The 20,924-nt window shown below is 42.2% G+C and overlaps 1 pseudogene; it reads right to left on the bottom strand.

Annotated features, from left to right (window-relative positions):
- Nucleotides 1-5,664: 5,664 nt before the first annotated feature.
- On the bottom strand, nucleotides 5,665-6,848 carry LOC147750723 (uncharacterized; annotated as a pseudogene).
- Between the last annotated feature and the right edge of the window lie 14,076 nt (nucleotides 6,849-20,924).

Below are 20,924 nucleotides of genomic sequence, written 5' to 3'. Positions count from 1 at the left end.
GAATTCTATGCTACGAAGACGCATGATCCAAGTCGCTTCTTTGCGTCTTAGAGCCAGCTCTCTGTTTCCACCTCTTATGTGGATGGGTACTGTTTCAATGCCATAGAAACAGATGCGAAAATCTTCAATGGTGGGTTGACATTTGGCTATATGTAGGGCAACAGGATACTTAGGGTCTTGTTTTTGTATTGCCCTCATGTGTTCAGAAATTCTATCTTTCAGACACCTTATTGTACTGCCCACATACTGTTTCCCGCATTGACATTCAATTATGTATATTACATATTTCGTAGTGCAGTTAATGTTCACTCTGATATCATATGTGTCTCCATTTGGTCCATTGAATTTCGTTGTCTTGTGTTTCGCCCATTTGCACATTACACAAAAGCCGCATTTGAAAAACCCCTTACTGCGTTGTGTCAGCCAGTCCGGGGTCGTGTCTGTTCGTGGAACAGTAGGACTGAGTCTATTTTTCAAAGTTCTTCCTCTACGGAAAGTTATTTGAGGAGTTGGAGGAATTAGATCCTTGAGCACTGAATCATTTTTTCAAATGCGGCTTTTGTGTAATGTGCAAATGGGCGAATTCGCATCTGTTTCTATGGCATTGAAACAGTACCCATCCACATAAGAGGTGGAAACCGAGAGCTGGCTCTAAGACGCAAAGAAGCGACTTGGATCATGCGTCTTCGTAGCATAGAATTCGGTCTGAACTACGACCCTGAGATGCAATATTTCTTGGGTAACTAATCTGAACATCAAACTGGAATAATATATTATATATATTTATAATGCTATATACCCATCTCCACATTACAGCAATAGCAACAATAGTTTCACAAAGGCATAACTTCACCAATACGCATAAACTTCACTGTGCCTTTCAAAGTATGCCTATGCCAATACAACAGAATTAATATGTTGATGCAAACGTCTGTCTTTTCTGCTGTTGTGAACTGTGTTTATGTAACTGTATATTTTCACTTAATATTTTTCCTTATAATTGTATACTTCATTGCTATGTCGTCTGCCGATTGACACACTAGATAAATTCTAGAGACAATCATCCATGGGACTAAGAATCAACTCAACTAATTTCTATTTTACCGCCACTCACTGATGCCTGGTAGTCCTTAATAATTTCATTCCCGTTCGGAACACCGACTTTTTAATAAACTAGTATTTCTGCCAAAAACTCCATTACCAGTCTTCCACCTACTCCACACAACGGAGCTTCACAGTATTTCTTCTAAATATAGTCAAGCTTTAACCGGAGGTAAAATACACTGCCGGTCTAGTTCTTTAAGAGCGGGGGAGGGAAAAAACGGAAGCACATCATAAAAGACGTCCTAACTTCCTGTCAGGTGACCGTCTTTGAAAAACGGCGCCGGGAACTACAGGAGGGGGAACAAATCCAGTCAGGTAAATTATCCCGCGCTTATTGAACCGATCACCTCTTTTCTTTGAAAAATACCGGAATAAGAAGGAGGAGAATTCCACCATACCCCTTTGTTTGTTTTTTGCTCCCATTACAGGTGTATCCGCCTGTCTACCCGATTTTGAGCGCTACTGCTTCAATCTCTTCTCCTCCCGGTCATGGCCTCCTTATGATTTCACTAAGGTAGGAATACTGATCCATTATTATTTCCTTTAAAGATACCACCCCGCCTCGGAGTTTTGGTACAATATACATAATCGTCTGTTCATTATCAAATTATGATGACACGCTTTATGTATACCCATAGGAACCATCAAACTACGCGAATAAACTCCATCACCCATACCTCGCCTTCTTGGGCGTTGGCCACGACACCACTCCCTTTTCCTTCTTCCAAAAGGGTGAGTCCTGTATTTTGTCTTATTCACTGTCAGACATAAAAACTCGAATTTGACCTTACCCCATAGTACTACCTACATCTATTCAAATACGGGTTATAACTACCGCTATAGTTCGTAGTGCGTTTGTGTAAAACACAAGATACTCTACAGATTGGCATAAAAAACTCGAATTTAACTTTACCCCATAATACAACCCACATTCATTAGGATACAGGTTATAACTACCGCTATAGCTCGTTATGCGTGTATTGTAAAAACACGAAATACTCTACAGCTGGTGTTCCGATAAGATATACAAGTGCTGTTTCACAGCACCTTTTCACAGATATCCTCCTTTTCCTTGTTTGAGCACACAGTGACCAGTGGCTTACGGAATAATCATCTTCTCTAAAGAAATTGTTGGCACTACCCCTTGGCTCTACAACAAATCACCTTTTGGATCACATTTTTTGTCCTATATATCACATGATGAGCGTTGGGGTTCTAATAGACTAGTTTGAAATACATCAATATCTATAAATAGTACAGTCTATCCAATAAATCAACACCCCTTTTCTTCTCTTTAACCACTTCTGCCTTATTTACTATAACCAATTCTTAATCACTTTGACTTTGTGAAATTACCGTTATATTCTACATAAACAAAAGTATATGTATAATGTTGGACTTATTAGTTCATATGGACTCACTAAACAGTCACTATGAGTCACAATGGGGTGTATACCGGATAACAAACACAGACACTGTTGTTCAACTTCGCCACTTTTTATATTTTTTCGCACTGGTCAGTGTGGCTGCATTTAAGAACCAATAATGCTCTAGATTGCTAATAGTCTGATCTATATCCACGCAATCTGTATACTCTTTAAAAAAACATTATCACCTTTCACCTACACCAAAGTCACCTGTACAAATCCATGTCACTTTTTTGACACAATGTCACTCCATGGCATGCCCATTTTTCACTCACCAATGGTCACCAACCACTTCTCACTTAATTCATGTAGAACAACCATACAAATGCGTCTTTTGTATCTATACCCAGCCCTGAAGATTCGCAGTCTGTTTCCCTGCGATGAAACACGTGTTGGCCAGTACAAGAGGAACAATAAACCGGTGTTTTTTTTACCAAGAACTCTACTTCATTGAAACTCATTTCTCGGCACTTTGCAAACTATTGACTTTGAGAAACTTTCGATGTGCACATTTTACTTACGCTATAGTAACTAAAGTCACCCAGACATTATTGTTGTTTGTCCAGTGCAGGGGTTTTGTTACCTCCTCCCTTAGATATTGCGCAAAAGGCTCAATGTAGAAATCAAAAAGCAAGGGGGAGAGCGGGCATCCCTGTCGGGTTCCCCTAGTGATGAAAAAAGGGCTCGATAGATCACCATTGACGAGAAGGGATGCAGAGGGATTACTATACAACAGGCCAGTCACCCTACGGAACCTTTCCCCGACACCGAACTTGGCCAAGGCCTCCGACAGGTACACCCAATTAACCCTGTCAAAAGCCTTGGTTGCGTCCAGCGCAAGGACCGCCAATGGAAGATTATTGGATGTTGCGATATCTATGGCACCAATTAAATCATAGGTTAATTCATATAATTGTCTGCCCTTTAAGAACCCCTTTTGATCCGAATGAAGGACAGAAGGTGCAATATCGGCCAATCTTGAAGATAGAACTGTGGTAAAGATTTTATAATCGACGTTAAGAATGGAAATTGGCCTGTACGACCCACACGCCTCCTTAGGTTTACCCGGTTTTAAAATAAGTGTAATAGAGGCGTTATCCCAAGATGTTGGAGGGGACATTCCTTCTAAAAGTATTTGATTAAACAGCTTAGTGAGGAAAGGAGCGATCTCTGAGTCCAAGATCTTATATAACTCAGCTGGCAGCTCATCGGGTCCGGACGCCTTCCCCTTCTTAGCTCTCTTAATGGCAGATATCACCTCACCCTCTGTGATGGGTTTATCCAAGAATTGGGATTGTTCATGAGAAAAAGAGGGTAGAGTGATATTGTTCAACCAGCTCTTAACAGACTCAGCCGATATTACTTTGTCTTCTTGATATATGTCTTGGAAGAATTCCCTAAATGCCTTCCTAATTTCATCATCTGAAGAAAGATTGATGTTTCCTACTTTTATAGATGCGATGTTGTTCCGGACCTGATCTACTTTGGTCTTCCAAGCCAGTAATTTATCAGCGCCTTCACTATATTAAAAGTGCGCCAACTTACTGGCTTCCCATCTCTGTTGAACCCTCAGATTTTAGATCAAAGCCAAACTTACTTTCAGAATCGACAGTTGATTATGAAGAGGATCTAAAATAGACCCGGAAGCTGTGCTGTTAATGTCGATCTCATGTTGAACACGCGCCATATCTGATTCGATAGAGGAGATCTTTTCGTTATAATTCTTCCTCCGAAAGGCGACTTTAGCAACAATCAGCCCTCTCTACGTTGCCTTAAACGAGTCCCAAATAATTCTATTTGAGGCAGTGCCATTATTTGACAAAAAGAAATTCTGAGTCTCCGACTTTAGATACAAGATATCCTCCTCATTAGTAAGTAGAGAGCGATCAAAGGACCACGTAGTCGGGTTTTTTTTTACTACGGAAACCTAACACCAATTTGACCGCAGAATGGTCTGAGAGATGCAAAGGAAAGTATTCTATTGTTTTGATGGAATCAACCAGTCTTTGAGTGATCAAAATATAATCAATCCTTGACTTATGATGATATTTAAGATTCCGATAGGAGACCCCCTGTTGTTTTCCTGATCTTTGCCGCCAGACAACCACAAACCCATGCTGTCTCATAGCGTCTAGTAAAAAGGATCTAGTCTTAGACAGAACCAAAGATCGGTTAATGGGGGACTTGTCCAAGACAGGGTCTAACACGATATTGAAATCGCCGGCTAAAATTATAGGTCCTGAAATGGAAAGTAGCTGCAAGAAAATTGTTTCCAATGAAAAGGGGTCATCCTGATTTGGACCATAATAGCCAACTATTGTAACGGAAAACCCCGCGATTAGAACTGAGGCTATGGCCCATCTGCCAGAAGAATCAACCGCCTGTGAGATTAACTTAGCTTTAACTTCTTTTTTAAAAATAATTGCAACACCTCTTGTATGAGAAGTTTGAGTGGTAGAGACTGTAAAATCAATCCATCTATTCTTCTTAATAAGTACAGGCAGTTCAGAATGGATTAAGTGGGTTTCCTGCAACACCATGACCTGCACATCCAAGTCCTTCAGATATTGTAGAATTCTATTGGCTCAGGGCTTGGTGCGGAGGCCATTGACGTTCCAGGAAAGAAAACCTACACTACTCATCTCTTAATCAGTAAAGCACGATGAAAAAATACTATACCAAAGAAGATATTTATAGTCACGTTGATTACTTGCTTACAATAAATGTGTATGATATGTGAATTACCATTCCGAAAACTACTATTTAGGTTATTGAGGACTTTTTTATATTTTTGCCACCCCTTCACACTCACCCCCTCAGGGTGAGAGCCCCTCCCCCCGTGAAGAACCCTTGCATTATCTAACCGGAACAATGTCCAGTAGATAGTGCCCCACCGGTTGAGCCCCTGCAAGAAAGTTCAACCACTTACTATCCAAGTGACTAATAAAGAGTGAATAAAAAGTTTTTGAAATAAAGAAAAAAATTAATTGAAACTATGAGCCTTTTGACTAGTGCATATGTAGTGCATACATATATAGGTGCATCTACCTCTTGAATTCCATATTGAAAAAATGGAGGATTTACTGGAAGGACCTGTTTAAGCAGTTGAGGTTTTAAAAATGGGTGCCTAATGTTAAACCTTGCGGGCCCCTTTGCCCAGATCCATTAGTAACTCATCAGCTGCTTGCACGGACCTGATGTTATACATCTTGTTGTTGTACATTACTTTAAGGGCTGCCGGAAACATGAGCTGAGCTGTTGCGCCCAATTTTCTGAAAGCATCCAGGCGCCTCCCAAATTCCCATTGCTTTTCAAGTGTTATTCTGGAAAGGTCCGATCTTATCAAAAAAGTAAAACCTTTGCCTGACAAAGACTTTTGTTTCAAGGCCATTTTTAAGATGCGTTCCTTTAAGACATAAGTGTGAAAATTGATAAGATTTTGCAAGGTTTAGACCTCTGTGTATTCAGTTTGAAGGGATCTCTGTGTACCCTCTGAATATCGTCCGACAGTTCTGCGGGAGTGTGTTCTAGCGACAGTGCATCCTTCAGTAATGAAACAATGTATTGTTTGATATCTGACCCTTCAGATTCTTCCTGAACATTCAAAATACGGATGTTCCCCCTTCTCGCATTGTTTTTAAGAGACTCCATCCTCTCGCTGAGAGCCAGATCTTCCCTTGTGAGTTTCTTAATGTCTTCTTTCACTTGATCCAAGTAGATTGAATGAATGCCAACCGTCTCGTCTAACACTCTAGTTCTTATAGTGAGACCTTCAATTTTATTGTCGAGTGTCTCACAATAGTTTTTGAACTCTAGTTGATTAGCAGATGATTCCACAAATCCTTTTCTTATCTCCAGAGTAAGAGCTGAAAACATCTCCAGAACAGAGGCTGCCGTCATCGGAGGGGGAGAGGAAGAGGAAGGGGCCAATAATGAGTTAGGGTCAAGTGAGACAGGGATAGCAGAATCATCTACATCTACACCCCCAGATGCGCCTCCCAACTCAGTAGAATCTAATTCTTCAGCCTCTTCAGAGTATACTGTAGTAAGAGCTTGAGGTAAGCTCAGCCCTTGCATGGATGAAGACTGGGGCAGAGATTGTTCTAACAGGAGAGACTGCGTAGGCAGTGCAGGCTGTTGCTCTATTTCTGGATCAAGCGTGCCTTGTGGGCTTGCTGCTAAGTCAGTAGTTACAACTGTTTCTATTGCTTGACTAGGATACTTCTCAGCTTGGTATTTCACCCCAGATAATGATGTATCTGCTGGCACAGCGGGTTGGCAATAAAATAAGGAATTGGCCTCTAAGGTTGATGCCATAACTGGATCATCCATGACTTCAGGAAGATGTAAAATCTGAGGAACGACTTTAAAGTAGGAACGAAGTGAAGGAGTAATTTTTGAGCCTGTTGGATGTAGTGATTTAGAATCCTTAGTCTTCACCTTGGTTTTACTCTTCACAATTGTGTTTTTAGACTTAAATTCAGTGTTCAAAAAGGTAGACGATTTCTTCTTAGATAATGTATTGACTCCTTTCCCAACCTCTATTCCCCCTTCTGGGACACCGACTTTGTTTAGCCCAGGTTTCTTTTTACGTCCACGACCTCGACCTCGTTTGAGCTTGCCTTTGGAAGTACTAAGAGAGCTGCCAGTAGTATTTAATGTGTCAGGGATATTGGGAGTTTTTTTACTTGAAGAAGCCTGTAAATTGTCCTCACCAACCTCAACATCAATAGCACAATCACGTGGAGTAGAAATATTTCTACAAATGAGAGGTCTGTGAGACTTCTACCGCCCAGTTCATGCCCAAAGGCCCCTCCACTGCGGCAAAGGGACCGGAATATTGTATATGTTGGAGCTGACCTTGTAGTCTTTCTTTGGAGTTTGAGACTATAATTGTGTTAGTGGAGTTCTCTAACTCTATTGCACCTCGAGGAGAAAACAGATTTCTTAATTTTTTACCCTTCCTTAGCTCCAGCGCGGCTACACAGATCCTTGGGCTAGATATAGGAGTAACTTGTAGCACTGAGCGGATTCCCAGGAGGGGAGAAAAGGAGGCTAAACAGCTGCCCTCTAGATGGGCTGTAGGGCTGGTGGGGGCTTTAATTTCCGACCTCCCTCCTACACAAAAACTCTGAAACAGACAATTCCCGGAGCTTAATTCGAGAAAACCCCACTTGCCTGCACTGAAGGAGTCCACTCGACACCCCCCACAACACCCGCTACCTCGGCGTCCTCCGTAGCCGTCCTCAACACTGCCTTCACATCGACCGAGGCACCATGGAGACAGAAAGAGAGGAACTCCGCCAGCCGCTCTGCAAGGAACCCACCATCCGTGCGGTGTAGATTTACCGTCACAATCGCGAAAAGATTAAGCACAAAAAGCTCTCACAGGTCCCGGAGACCCTTACACACATCTCCATGTTCGCTCACTCTTCTTAATAGCGGGAGACGATCTTGCAGGGAGATCAACACGGAGCACCGCGGCGAGCTAACTTGCCGCCGCCATGTTCTTCCCCCGGCAGCCATATCTTGATGGGCATTGTTGCTGACATTTTCAAGGCCACAGCTTTACAATTTTGTAACATCAAGTAGAGGAATCGTTCTGAATTGATTCCAGTAGTAGTGGTGAATTCACAATGGTCACAGTTATTATTCCATTTATAAGTTGAACCAAATAAATCATTGATATTCACATCCTCTTTCTCCAATAGTCCTGGCATTACCATTAACATTTCTTGAGAATCCTGCTGAACATTTTGAGAAAACATTACTAATCCAGTACAGTGTTCTACCTTTTATACCATTCTGCAGCCCTGTTGGTGGTAACTTGTCTGTCTTTGGCTTCATATGGACTATAGCCTGAAATGCATGTTTACTTTGGATAACAAAATGACTCATAAACATTTAAAACCTTGAATTGGTTCTGGAAAGGGCACCAGTACTAACTTGTTTTCCACAGCTCTGGCAGGCATATTATTCTCCTCTACTTTATTGTAACAGTACTTACATATAACTTGCCATGTGTACAAGTCAAAGCGTTATTCTACAAATAAGTACAAGGCAAACTTTTGCTCGTTAATATTTTCATTTTCACTTTTCAAATATAATCAATCAATCAAAGCTTTATTTTGTCAATACATTTCATAAAAGCATATAAATAGTAAAAGCTATAAAAATAACATAAATACATTATACTTAAAATAATCCATGCCACAACAAGCAGTGGGAATAAGTTTACGTCTTAGCCCTATTGGCTAATGTAAGTCCGTCTGGCTTGTTTTACAACATTCAGGCATAGCCACTGTTGGAAATGGCACTTTTGCAGGGTTTTCCCCAAACTTATTGCTTTTTCCACCTTTGTTTCTCCTGACCTGTGGTTGTTGGCAATAGGACTCTAGGCTCTTTACCACTGCTGATCAGTGCTAAAGTGCATATGCTCTCTGTATAAATTGTTATTGTGATTGGTTATCCATGATTAGCATATTTGTTTTACGAGTAGGTCCCTAGTAAAGTGCAGTGAGTGTGCCAAAACTGCTGATTCAAATGCTACTAGTGAGCTACTAATGGCCATGACTGAACTGGGGTGGTGGAGTGAGCTAAAGAATGATGATGGATTAAACCCAGATTAGTTGACTGGCGGTGAGTGTTTGATTTGCTCAAACACTCCGTCCATCATCCCCTTTGGTATCACTTTGTTTGCCCTGAGTTGGCAGGGTATGCCCAAACCTGGGGCCCTTGCTCACTCTACCACTGGATTCAAGATAGCCTAGCTGATGAGGATTGTGAATCCGAAACCGGTCCCAGGATGCTTGTTTCCAGTCCAGGGAAGACATGGCTTGGCAGTTCGGGCTGGACTGTTCCCATGAGGCACAGGGTCTGACTGATTTGCATATTGCCATGTCTGAACTGGGGTGGTGGAGTGAGCTAAAGAATGATGATGGATTAAACCCAGATCAGTTGACTGGGGGTGAGTGTTTGATTTGCTCAAACACTCCGTCCATCATCTCCTTTGGTATCGCTTTGTTCGCCCTGAGTTGGCAGGGTATGCCCAGATGTGGGTCCCTTGCTCACTCTACCACTGGATTCAAGAGAGCCTGGCTGATGAGGATTATGAATCCGAAACCGGTCCCAGAATGATTGTTTCTGGTCCAGGAAAGACATGGCTGGGCAGTTCGGGCTGGACTGTTCCCATGAGGCACAGGGTCAGACTGATTTGCATATGTCCATGTCTGAACTGGGGTGGTGGAGTGAGCTAAAGATTGATGATGGATTAAACCCAGATCAGTTGACTGGGGGTAAGTGTTTGATTTGCTCAAACACTCCGTCCATCATCCCCTTTGATACCACTAGTGGGCCTGCAGCACTGATTATGCCACCCACATGAGTAGCCCTAAAATGGTGTCTCAGGCCTCCCACCGCAGTGCCTGTGTGCAGTTGCTAACTGTCATGATGACCTGACCAGTGTCCCCTCTGGCCAGGCCTAACCCTTCCCTTCAGTGTACATTGGACATCCCTATGGAAGGCCCAATTTACCCCCGGGGCAGGGTGCAGTGTATGTGAAAGGTAGATCATGTACTAATGTAGGTGACATGCTCTGATAGTGAAATACTGCCAATTTAATTTTTTCACTATTGAAAGGCTATCTTGCCCATAGGCTAGATTAGGAATTGCTGTGTATAATGTTTACCTGCATATCTTCCCAAAGGAGCAAAATAGAAAATTAAAGTCTAGTATCCCTGAGCTCGGAATTTAATAACCCATCTTTTAGGAAGGATGGTTTTTAAATCCTGTGTTTGAAAACATCACTTTTAGAAAGTGGCTGTTTTCTTGTCTGACCTTTCTGTGTGCCTTGGCTTTTTTGTGAATTAACTGTCTGGTTTGTGAGTGACAGGGGCTGGGGTGGCTCCAGGAGGATAAATGAGTCAGCCCTAGGCTGAATAGCTTCATCTGCATCTTGAGTGGTGGGAGGGGGTAGGGCCAGGGCCTGAATAGGGCTGTGCCTGCCTTCCACAATACTGGCTCCACCTCCTGCTGGGCGGCTGACGACCCTGTCCCTCTCTCTCAAAGGAAAGAAGCAGTCATGTAAACAGAGTGCTCCAGGACTGACCGGAACTGGTTTGGACTAGGCCATGGCCTCTCTGCCTTCAGAGAACAGTGAGAATATGGGTATAAAAAGGAATACCCAGACCCCAGAAAAGCAGACCATCCTGGAATCAAGAAGGAACCTCTGCAAAGGAGAAAAGCTTGAAGACTGAAGAGGAAGGACTGCCCTGCTGTGTTTTTGTGGGCTGACCTGCAGTTACTATTCTGCCAAGGAGAGGGGAAGGACTTTGCTGTTGTTGTGTCCCCTTGCTAGAAGAGATCTCCAAGGTCCTGAGAAGAGCTGGCCTCCTGGGCCAGACAGACGAAGATAAACGCTGAGCCGCGCATCGTCACCACAAAAAAGATCGGCGCAGTCCCGGAGATCGAACCTGCAACCCGGAATCCATACAAGGTATCGCATCACTCCCCATACAGATCGGATTCGATGCAACCCGCCCGCTGCATGCAGCGGGGTTGTTACATTGCCTCCCCAGGGTCTCAGGAGTGATGCATTTCTTGTTTTCCAATGCTGTGGCTTCGACATGGAACTTTTGTCACGCCTACAGGTACTTTTGGGCTAAAAGTGTCGCAACTATGGATTATTTTGGCGCAAATCCTAGAACTGTTTTAAAATCATATCCTTGAACTGTGTATGTTTTGGTCTTGTGTACTTTAGATAAAGATACTTTATTTTTCTAAACTGATGTGGATTCCATTTGTGGTGTTTTCACTGTGTTACTGTGAGTGTTGGTACAAATACTTTACACATTGCCTTTGATAAGTCTGTCTGCTCGTACCAAGCTATCAAGGGGGTGAGCAGGGGTTATCCAAAGAGTGTATCCCCCTTACCCTGACTAGAAGCAAGGGTCCCTATTTGGACATTGTTACCTACCTCTGCCAACTAGAGACCCCCAGATCTAACAGCCACTGATAGAGTTACATCTTGGATCGTATAGCACACGTCCATCCCAAGAACTTGGCAACAGATGTTGCATATTTTGCTGAAGAATGTTTGTGCAATATATAAGTCAACAGTCCATGTTTGAATTTTGTAGTGAGAGTGTTGATAATATATACACTCATTTCAGAGCACACTGTGTTACATTTTATAATCTCTTCTTCGAAACCATCAACTATAATACCTGTGACCTATTCTGCAACTCTTCCTGTTATAATATCTTCATTTTCAGTAGAGTCCTGCACTGGACAAAAGTCTTGAAACTGCATATCATCACAAACATGTTCTTCCTCTGCCACAGTACAATGCAAAAGTGCTTTATTCATTTCTCCTAAACATAAAGTAGGAGTTTTTATATAGTACAGCCTCCTAAGTAAAGTTTGCATTGTTGAGCGGTGTTCAGCTAACATCCTAAAATGATGATAGGTGTTTTGGCACACTTTCTTTGATAAATAAGCTAGTGAGTACCCCTTACAATTTGTATGCTTTCTGACCTTGCAAATATCCAATCCTTGTAAAGTACTTATTTTGTGTCTTAAACTCTGCCATGGGAAGATACGTAGAAATTCTCCTACTATATCAATGGATTGCTGATGAATACTGCAAACATTGCTACAAATCAATTTGTATACAGGGCCTGACTACTCCTTCTCTGTACCTCTTTTGCAATAAGTTGTTCTACATTTCTATATACCATCAGCTCTTTCACAATAGGAGACCCAAAAAAAGGATGGATTGAGGCCCAGATTTCTGCACTGGGGTGAATCTATGACATTGCTCTGCATTCTGTACATCGATTTTTTTTTAAGCATTCGTCACCCCAAGTGGGACGGGTATGCCCAGACGTGGGTCCCGTGCTCTTCATGCCACTGTAGTCAAGCTATCCTGGCTGATGAGGGGTTAAACCTCGATACCGGTCCTAGCATGCTTCTATCCAGTCCAGGGATAACCTGGCCTGGCAGTTCAGGCTGCACTGTTCCCATTGAGCACAGGGTCAAGACTGATTTGCATATGGATTGTTTCAAACTGGAATGGCATGCTGATAAAACAACTATGGATTTAGGCCCAGATCTCTGTACTGGGGTGAATGTATGACATTGCTCTGTATTCTGTCCATCAATTGTTCTTTTTGCATTTGTCACTCCGAGTGGGACAGGTATGTCCAGACAAGGGTCCCGTGCTCTCCATGCCATTGCAGTCGACCGATCCTGGCTGATGAGGGATGAAACCCCGAAACCTGTCCTAGGATGCTTGTTTCCAGTCCAGGGAGAACCTGGCCTGGCAGTTCAGGATGCACTATTCCCATTAAGCACAGGGTTAAGACTGATTTGCATATGGGTTAAAACTGGAATTGCATGGTGAGCAAAACAAGGATGAATGTAGGTCCAGATCTCTGTACTAGGGTAAATGTATGACATTGTTCTACATTCTGTCCATCAATTGTTCTTTTTGCGCTCATCAACCTGTGTGGGACGGGTATCCCCAGACGTGGGTCCTGTGCTCTCTATGCTGCTGGAGTCAAGCTATCCTGGCTGATGAGGGTTGAAACCCCAAAACCGGTCCTCGGATGCTTATTTACAGTCATGGGAGAACCTGGCCTGGCAGTTCAGGCTAGACTGTTCTCATTGGGCACAGGGTCAAGACTGATTTGCATATGGCTGGGTTCAAACTTAAATGGCATGGTGAGCAAAAAAACTATGGATTTAGGCCCAGATCTCTGTACTGGGTTGAATGTATGACTTTGTTTTGCATTATGTCCATCAATTGTTCTTTTTGGATTCTTAATTTCATAACATCGTCCTCTTTCATCAATAGCATGAACTAATGTGGTATCCTGGAGATAGCTTTCTTCATTAAAGGAAGGGTGTGTAGTAAAGTCTTCATTCCATTTATAATAAAAATGAAGGGGCAGATTTTCAAAGAGTTTGCGCTGGTGCTCGCATTACGAAAAGTGGCGCAAAAACTTGCACACATTTTCACATAGGCTCAAGTAATTATTTTATTCATATTTTAAAGTTAGTGTGATGCACAAACGGCTTTGCATCACTCTGTGCTAAGGTCGATTTAATGTTTGCAGATGCACAACAAATATCTACTGGCGGTGGCAACCATGGAGATTATTAGTGACTTTCACCATCAGCGGATAGTTGCCTTGGTGAAAAAGAAAACACAGAGGAAGGAAAGAATCTACAAGCAGAGAATATCACTCATCCACATGGAGATACTGGTAGCAGGATCCTCTTCTGACTGCTGCATTAAGGGGAATGGGTTGTGCGCTAGTTCCGCAATGCCTCCTGTTATAATTATTCACTTTCACTCATGCAGCACAGTGCAAAGCTAAGGTTTTCTGGTGCAGCGCAAATTCTACTCAACCGTAGGAAACCTGCCGCAAACGATTTTCTCTTCAAAGCACAGGCCTTATCAACTACTCCTTCTTTCTGTTTCAGTGCCTCTCTCCGTCTTCTATACTTCTTCATATTTCTCAGTAGATTGACAACCACTCTACTAGGAAACATCTTGGCTCTGATTTCCTTAAACTGCTTCTGTCTCCTGGTTAAGGTGTGTCCATCTTTCCTGTTCTTGTAATATACATGTTGTTTGCTCTTATTCTTTCTTATAGTTTTCATTTTCTTTTTAATAGTTTTTTTAATCTTTGCAGGTATCTTCATATATTTTTAAGAAATGACTTTGTCCTCTCACCAGAAGCTCTTTTTTCTTTCACCACCTTTGCTGCATTATGGACTTTTTGTGTCTTAGTTCTGCATAGATACTGTAGTTGAATCTGTTTGTTTTCCTCCAAGCTTTTGAAGGCATTCTAACTGTCTGTATTTATGTAGATATTGTTCTGAAAAAGAAAGTATATTTAAATGTTTTCTCTAGCTAACGTACCAACTACTTTACTGTTGATTTACACATATTATAAAAATGGTTTTTATGTTATTTTGCAATATGAAATCTACAGTTGAACTTAGCTATATAACAACATGCAATTACTTCAGTATACCAAACACAAAGCAAAAAATTGTTTGTTATCAAACTCTCAGATGCATCTTCATTTCTAATGTACATTTGTAAAATAATTTAAAAGTTATGTACATACCAGTGAATTAAGTTTGTAGATTATATTGTTGTTTTAGCTCCTTCTGGATCCTTTTGACACAGTTAGGAATTGTAAATACTAAGCACAAGAATAGTGCACCACTCTCATACAAAACAACTATAAAAGGGCAACCTCTTCAATTTTCCACTTTGCGATCATGGGAAAGGCAGCAAATGAAATAATTTCTTTCATTTTAGAGAACTCTATCTCCACTTGTGAGTGGTTAGCATCTGTTAACCCTTTCCCTCTCTTTCAAAAAGAGATTCCTGTTTATGCGTGTTTGCAATGCTTTCACAATCATTGCAGAGAAATCGCAAAAGAAAACAGGAGTCCAAACCTATATTAAGTTTTAGTTTTTTTAAATGTAAATACTGCAAAACAGTTTATTGCATAGTTCTGTATTGGAAATTAAAGGTATCATTACTTAACTTGTGTCACAACTCCTCAACTCAACCCATTGGAACTAGGAGGTCTACCTTTCACAGCACTTTCTACAAGGGGCACTCTACTTCCAAATTTGATACTTCGGATGTGGTGTACTCCACGGATTCAAAAGTATATCCATGTCTGTATTACATTTCGTTTTTTAAACAACAACTAACAAAAGGACTTCTTGCTGATGCATCCAACACACTAGTGAGTTGTTTTCACTTACATGCTGACAGCATCCAATGAAATATATCTTTTTTTTTAAATTAGAAAACATGTCCCTTGTAACTGTTTTTCATGTGGAAAACTACCTCATTCAGCTCTATCCTTCTCCTGACTGCTATTGCTCCTTCACTTCAAAATACTTAGGGTCATATTTTCAAGCCCCTATTGCCACTAGAACGTCACGTCTTTTGATTTTCCCGTGCCAATAGGGCCAGCACCCTATTCTCAAGGCTGCGTTAACCGACTTAACACTGCCTTGAAAATAGGGCCTCTTTTGTGCAAAACTTAGCTTGAAAGGGGGCATGCAGTGGGTGTCACAGTGGGCGTACCACCGCAACATCCATTGAATTCGATGCTGCAACTTATTATAAAGGTTGGCGATAATAGGTAGCAGCACAAAACTTAAGAGCAGAAAAATCCTGGTCTTAATGTGGCGAAATGAGAAGACATGCTTAATTTCTCCTCGTTTTTGCTATTTCCATGTGTGCTGCCTTGTGCAGCACACATGGTAATAGCAAAATGCCATGGTTTGTGTATGTACAATAAGGTGTCCCTTTCTCTACATAAACAAACCTTTTAAAAATGCAGTTTTGTAACTTACATGTGTGCTGCATGAAGCAGTATACATGTAAGTTACTATACAACATTTAAGGTTTGTTTATGTGCAGGAAGGGACACCTTCCAGTACATAAACAACCCTCCTTGCTCGCAGACACCCTTGCACTAAGGTGCAAGGGTGCCTGCGTTGGCGTTAAACCATGAGAGATTCTTGAGAATAGGGTGCAGCGTGGCGTGTCTGAAGTTGAGTTGAGAGGCATTAAGCCAAGGAGGCTACGGCCTCTCACCGCCACTTACTCTTAAATATACCCCACGGAGTGTGGATTGTTGGCCACAGCTATGTCGATTGGGCTAAAGAGGCTGCAAACAAGAGAGGTATTGACAGGGACCCGGGTTTGCCAAATGTGGAGATTACTTGGTTTGACCAGATATGATTAAACGTTTTATCAGTTGCTGGCTTTAGTTAAAACCATTGTGGGTTACCAAGCTCCTCACCCTATGATTGTGCACTGTGGTGGTAATGACCTAGGCAATCTGACTGTGATAGTGCTGGAAATCCTAATGAAAAGATACCATTGCAGAACTGATGTCGCTTTTCCCTCATACTGTCTTGTGCACTCTAATAAATGCCAAAGACAGAAAAGGAAGGGGTCAAATTAGTTCTGTCCACAGATTGACAAAGCCAGAAAACATGTTAATAAAACTGTTTCTGCATTCCTCAAAGACTATAACATGGGCTCAATCTATAACACCAATCTGCATTTTGACATGCATGGAATTTATAGAAATAATGGAATGAGCTTTACATACGAAGGTAACAGGGTGTTTGTAAGTAACTTGAAACTCTCATCCGGTCTTATGTGTAGCTGTCAAATACACATAATCAATTCGAAAGCTCATGTCAGAGCCACCATAGTGCCTAAAATATAGCTAACTTTCTTTATAAAGATCTGTTTTTTTAGTTTTGGGACTCTTCACGAAGATGTCGCAATAAACATGAATAAGTCACGAAATCGAAAAATAAAAGCAGACATTCAACAGCCACCAGCACATGCAAAAATAATCTACACATATTACTATATACATGTTTCTTTAAAAAAATGTTTAAACTCATGTTTTTATATTAAGTTTCTTTAAATCAATTTTCTGTTTTCACAGTTATTCAGGGCGTTGTAACAACATCCTTAACCATGACGATCGCACCTCTTCCATCAAGTGAAAAACACATATGAGAGTATTTTGGGCCCTAGGGGTTTAATACTATACAAATAAAAGTCATGTTTTTCTATTGAGTTTCTATAAACCAACTCTAAAACATATTTTACATTTTGCAGTGATGCCTGGTGTTGCAATGACGTTGGTACCCATGATGAATGCACTTTTTGTACATGCTGAAAAACACATATATGCACACATATTATAGCATTTTTGGCACTTGGGGTTTAATACTGTACAGGCCAAACTCATGTTTTTCTAGTGATTTTCTACAAAAAGCATCTCTAAAACGTATTTTCTGCTTTCGCAGTGATGCCGAAACTCGTCATGATGTCGGTACCCACGATCACCGTGAAGACGTCATGAAAACGCAATGCAAATGCAGGAATTCAATTGACACCGCCACATTAAATATTATAACTATATGATTCATCCTAACGATCAGACTAGATAAATCACTATCTAACTAACTTCATAAAAACATTCATCAGTGTCTCAGTATCTCTAGAACAGTAACAATGTTAATTGGTGCTAATTGGTGGCGAAATAAAAGAGGGGCTACCAAAATGCCTCCTTTGACTTCCTGCGCTCGTCATGAAGGCCAGTGATCAAAGAGCGCTATGGCTCTGAAACGCATTAGGCAGATGACAAACCCTGAGGGAGGGGAAGCCCCCGAGTATTAAAGTGATGGTAATCGAGAGTGCACTTCGAAGCGCTGGTTCTTTGTTATACAATAAATTTGCGGCAGTCTATTATCGCGAAGCTGCACCACTCGGATTGGGGGCCGTGGAGACACTAGGATTGCAGAGAGTCTCCTTTGGACGATCCTCTCAGCTTGATTGTCGGAAGCCCGTCGCCCTGGGGGGCCCACTGAAGGGCCAGGTTCAAATCAAATTAATTAATTCATGAAGATGCACCGGACCCACTATGGTGAAGAAAACACAAAGGGGGCACCAAGCCTACTACAGGAGCCTACTATAGACTCGAAGTACCAGAATGCAACACAATGTTTATTGGTGCTATTTGTTGGTGAAATAAAAGAGGTGCTACCAAATGCAGGGAGGGGAAGCCGCTGAGCATCAAAGTGACGGTGATCGAGAGTGCACTTCGAAGTGCTGGTTCTTTGTGATACAATAAAATTGCGGCAGTCTATTGTCGCGAAGCTGCACCACTCGGATTGGGGGCCGTGGAGACACTCGGATTGCAGAAAGTCTCCTTTGGACGATCCTGTCAGCTTGATTGTCAGAAGCCCGTCGCCCTGGGGTGCCCACTGGAGGGCCAGGTTCAAATCAAATTAATTAATTCATGAAGATGCGCCGGACCCACTATGGTGAAGAAAACACAAAGGGGGCACCAAGCCTACTACAGGGGCCTACTATAGACTCGAAGTACCAGAATGCAACACAATGTTAATTGATGCTCATTGGTGGCAAAATAAAAGAGGTGCTACCAAAACGCTTTCTTTGACTTCCTGCGCTCGTCATGAAGGCCTGTGATCAAAGAGCGCTACAGCTCTGAAACGCATTAGGCAGATGACAAACCCTGAGGGAGAGGAAGCTGCTGAGCATTAAAGTGACGGTGATCGAGTGTGCACTTCGAAGCGCTGGTTCTTTGTGATACAATAAAATTGCGGCAGTCTATTGTCGCGAAGCTGCACCACTCGGATTGGGGGCCGTGGAAACACTAGGATTGCAGAAATTCTCCTTTGGACGATCCTGTCAGCTTGATTGTCAGAAGCCCGTCACCCTAGGGTGCCCACTGGAGGGCCAGGTTCAAATCAAATTAATTAATTCATGAAGATGCGCCGGACCCACTATGGTGAAGAAAACACAAAGGGGTCACCAAGCCTACTACAGGGGCCTACTATAGACTCGAAGTACCAGAATGCAACACAATGTTAATTGATGCTAATTGGTGGCAAAATAAAAGAGGTGCTACCAAAACGCCTCCTTTGACTTCCTGCGCTCCTCATGAAGAGCGCTACAGCTCTAAAACGTGTCAGGCAGATGACAAACCCTGAGGGAGGGGAAGCCGCTGAGAATGTTAGTGACGGTGATCGAGAGTGCACTTTGAAGCGCTGGTTCTTTGTGATACAATATATATATATATATATATACATCTTTGTTTATGTACATATTTTATAGATAAAATATATCAGTTACTGGCCCCAACCCTGTTCAACCTCTTCGTGTCAGACCTCACCAACAAGCTGGACAAATGCAATCATCATGCCCTGAATCTGGGGGGCTTAACCCTATCGAACCTCCTGTATGCAGAGGACCTCTTACTTATCAGCCGCACTCCAGTCGGCTTGCATCATTTGATAAATGCCACAAGTAACTTCGCTGACAAGAAAGGACTGAGCATAAACCTTGAAAAATCCAAAGTTATGGTATTAAACCAACGGATCAACAAATGTCATCCCCGATGGAAAATGGGGGCAGGTTGCTGGAGACGGCAGAGGAATACAAGTATTATTTGATAGAAATGGCTTGTTCATCAAACAGAAAGCATCCATCAAAGGTAGAGGGACCGCACTGGCAGTTGCATTAAAAAACATCAAGAATAAATAACTGGCCCTAGTCTTCTTCCACTACTAGAAGTGCTTCGAGCAAGACTCTTACCCTCGATCACTTACGGTAGTGATTCAATGAGAGGAAGAGACAAAGTTACCTTGGACAATGTAGTCGCCAAGGCATTAAGAATAATATTCAAACTCCTGCAGTTCACTTTGCCAGCTCAAATAAGGCTAGAGCTTGGGATTCAAAAGCAGCCAATTTCATGGAAGGGTGCCTACGCCAAATGCTGGTTCAAAATAAAGAGAGCCGAGCCAGGCACATTGAACTCATACTTGTGGAAGGAAATCACAAGGAAAAACGACAGCACAGGCATGAGTTACCTTCAATCAGCAATCAGGCTGCTTGCTCTACAGGACCTATGGGAATCTAGCACATCTCTAAAATGTTTCAAGGCCCTGGTAAACAAATCAGAAAACATTGTATTTCTCGCAGAAGACAAAGCTGTCCTCTGCAGGAGGGCCCCCGGCTGGTTTGTAATTCAGAGTCACGCGGCGGCAAAGCCCCAACCATATCTAGGAACAGGTTTCTCGAGAATCACAAAAGAAAGGTTCTTACTTCTGAGGTTGGGAATTTTACCGCAAGTGTCACCTCCTACCGTGGGAACGCACAGATGCTTCAAACCGCTGTAGATTATGCGGAGACCTCTATGAGGACATATTACATCTACTATGCATCTGCAATGGCTTAGGAGTTGAACGAAGACAGCTATTAAAGCCGCACCTGATTACAAGCTAGATACGATCATGCAGGGAGGCGGTAAAGGCTTGTTTCGAGGGCAGCAACATCCGGCTGGCCTGTAGCCTTGCCCGGTTTATGAGTGCAGCAAATGCAAAGTTAAGCCTGGAAGTACTCCAACAAACTGCCCATCAGTTTAGGCCCACTGGCCTCTGAGAGAAGTACAACAACATTGTCCATAAGGATCGCTTCTGACAACTCTGTTTATTATAACGGTTCTCACGCACTCTTGCAGCCACCTTGGGCCAGTAGCCAGCTTAGCGACACAAATTTTATACATTTTTTCTTAGGGGCGCAACGATCCAGGAGAGCAAATGCTATGATGAACTATAGACTGCCACCTTCAATAACAAACTCTCTGTTGCCCACTACAATCTAAAACACTTTTAAGATCTAAATCCTAAATACAAATTTTAATGGTCCTGTGTCTACCCAGGAGTTTCCAGTAATTGGCACTCTGACAAATGTTGTATTCTGAGCCATCTGACCCTCCTTGTTGGCTGCCTCGTACA

This window comes from Lissotriton vulgaris, chromosome 1_1 (assembly GCF_964263255.1).
Source record: "Lissotriton vulgaris chromosome 1_1, aLisVul1.2, whole genome shotgun sequence".
NCBI classification, from domain to species: Eukaryota; Metazoa; Chordata; class Amphibia; order Caudata; family Salamandridae; genus Lissotriton; species Lissotriton vulgaris.
Note: the sequence above shows the minus strand (reverse complement) of the source record. Positions and strands in the feature narration are given on the sequence as shown.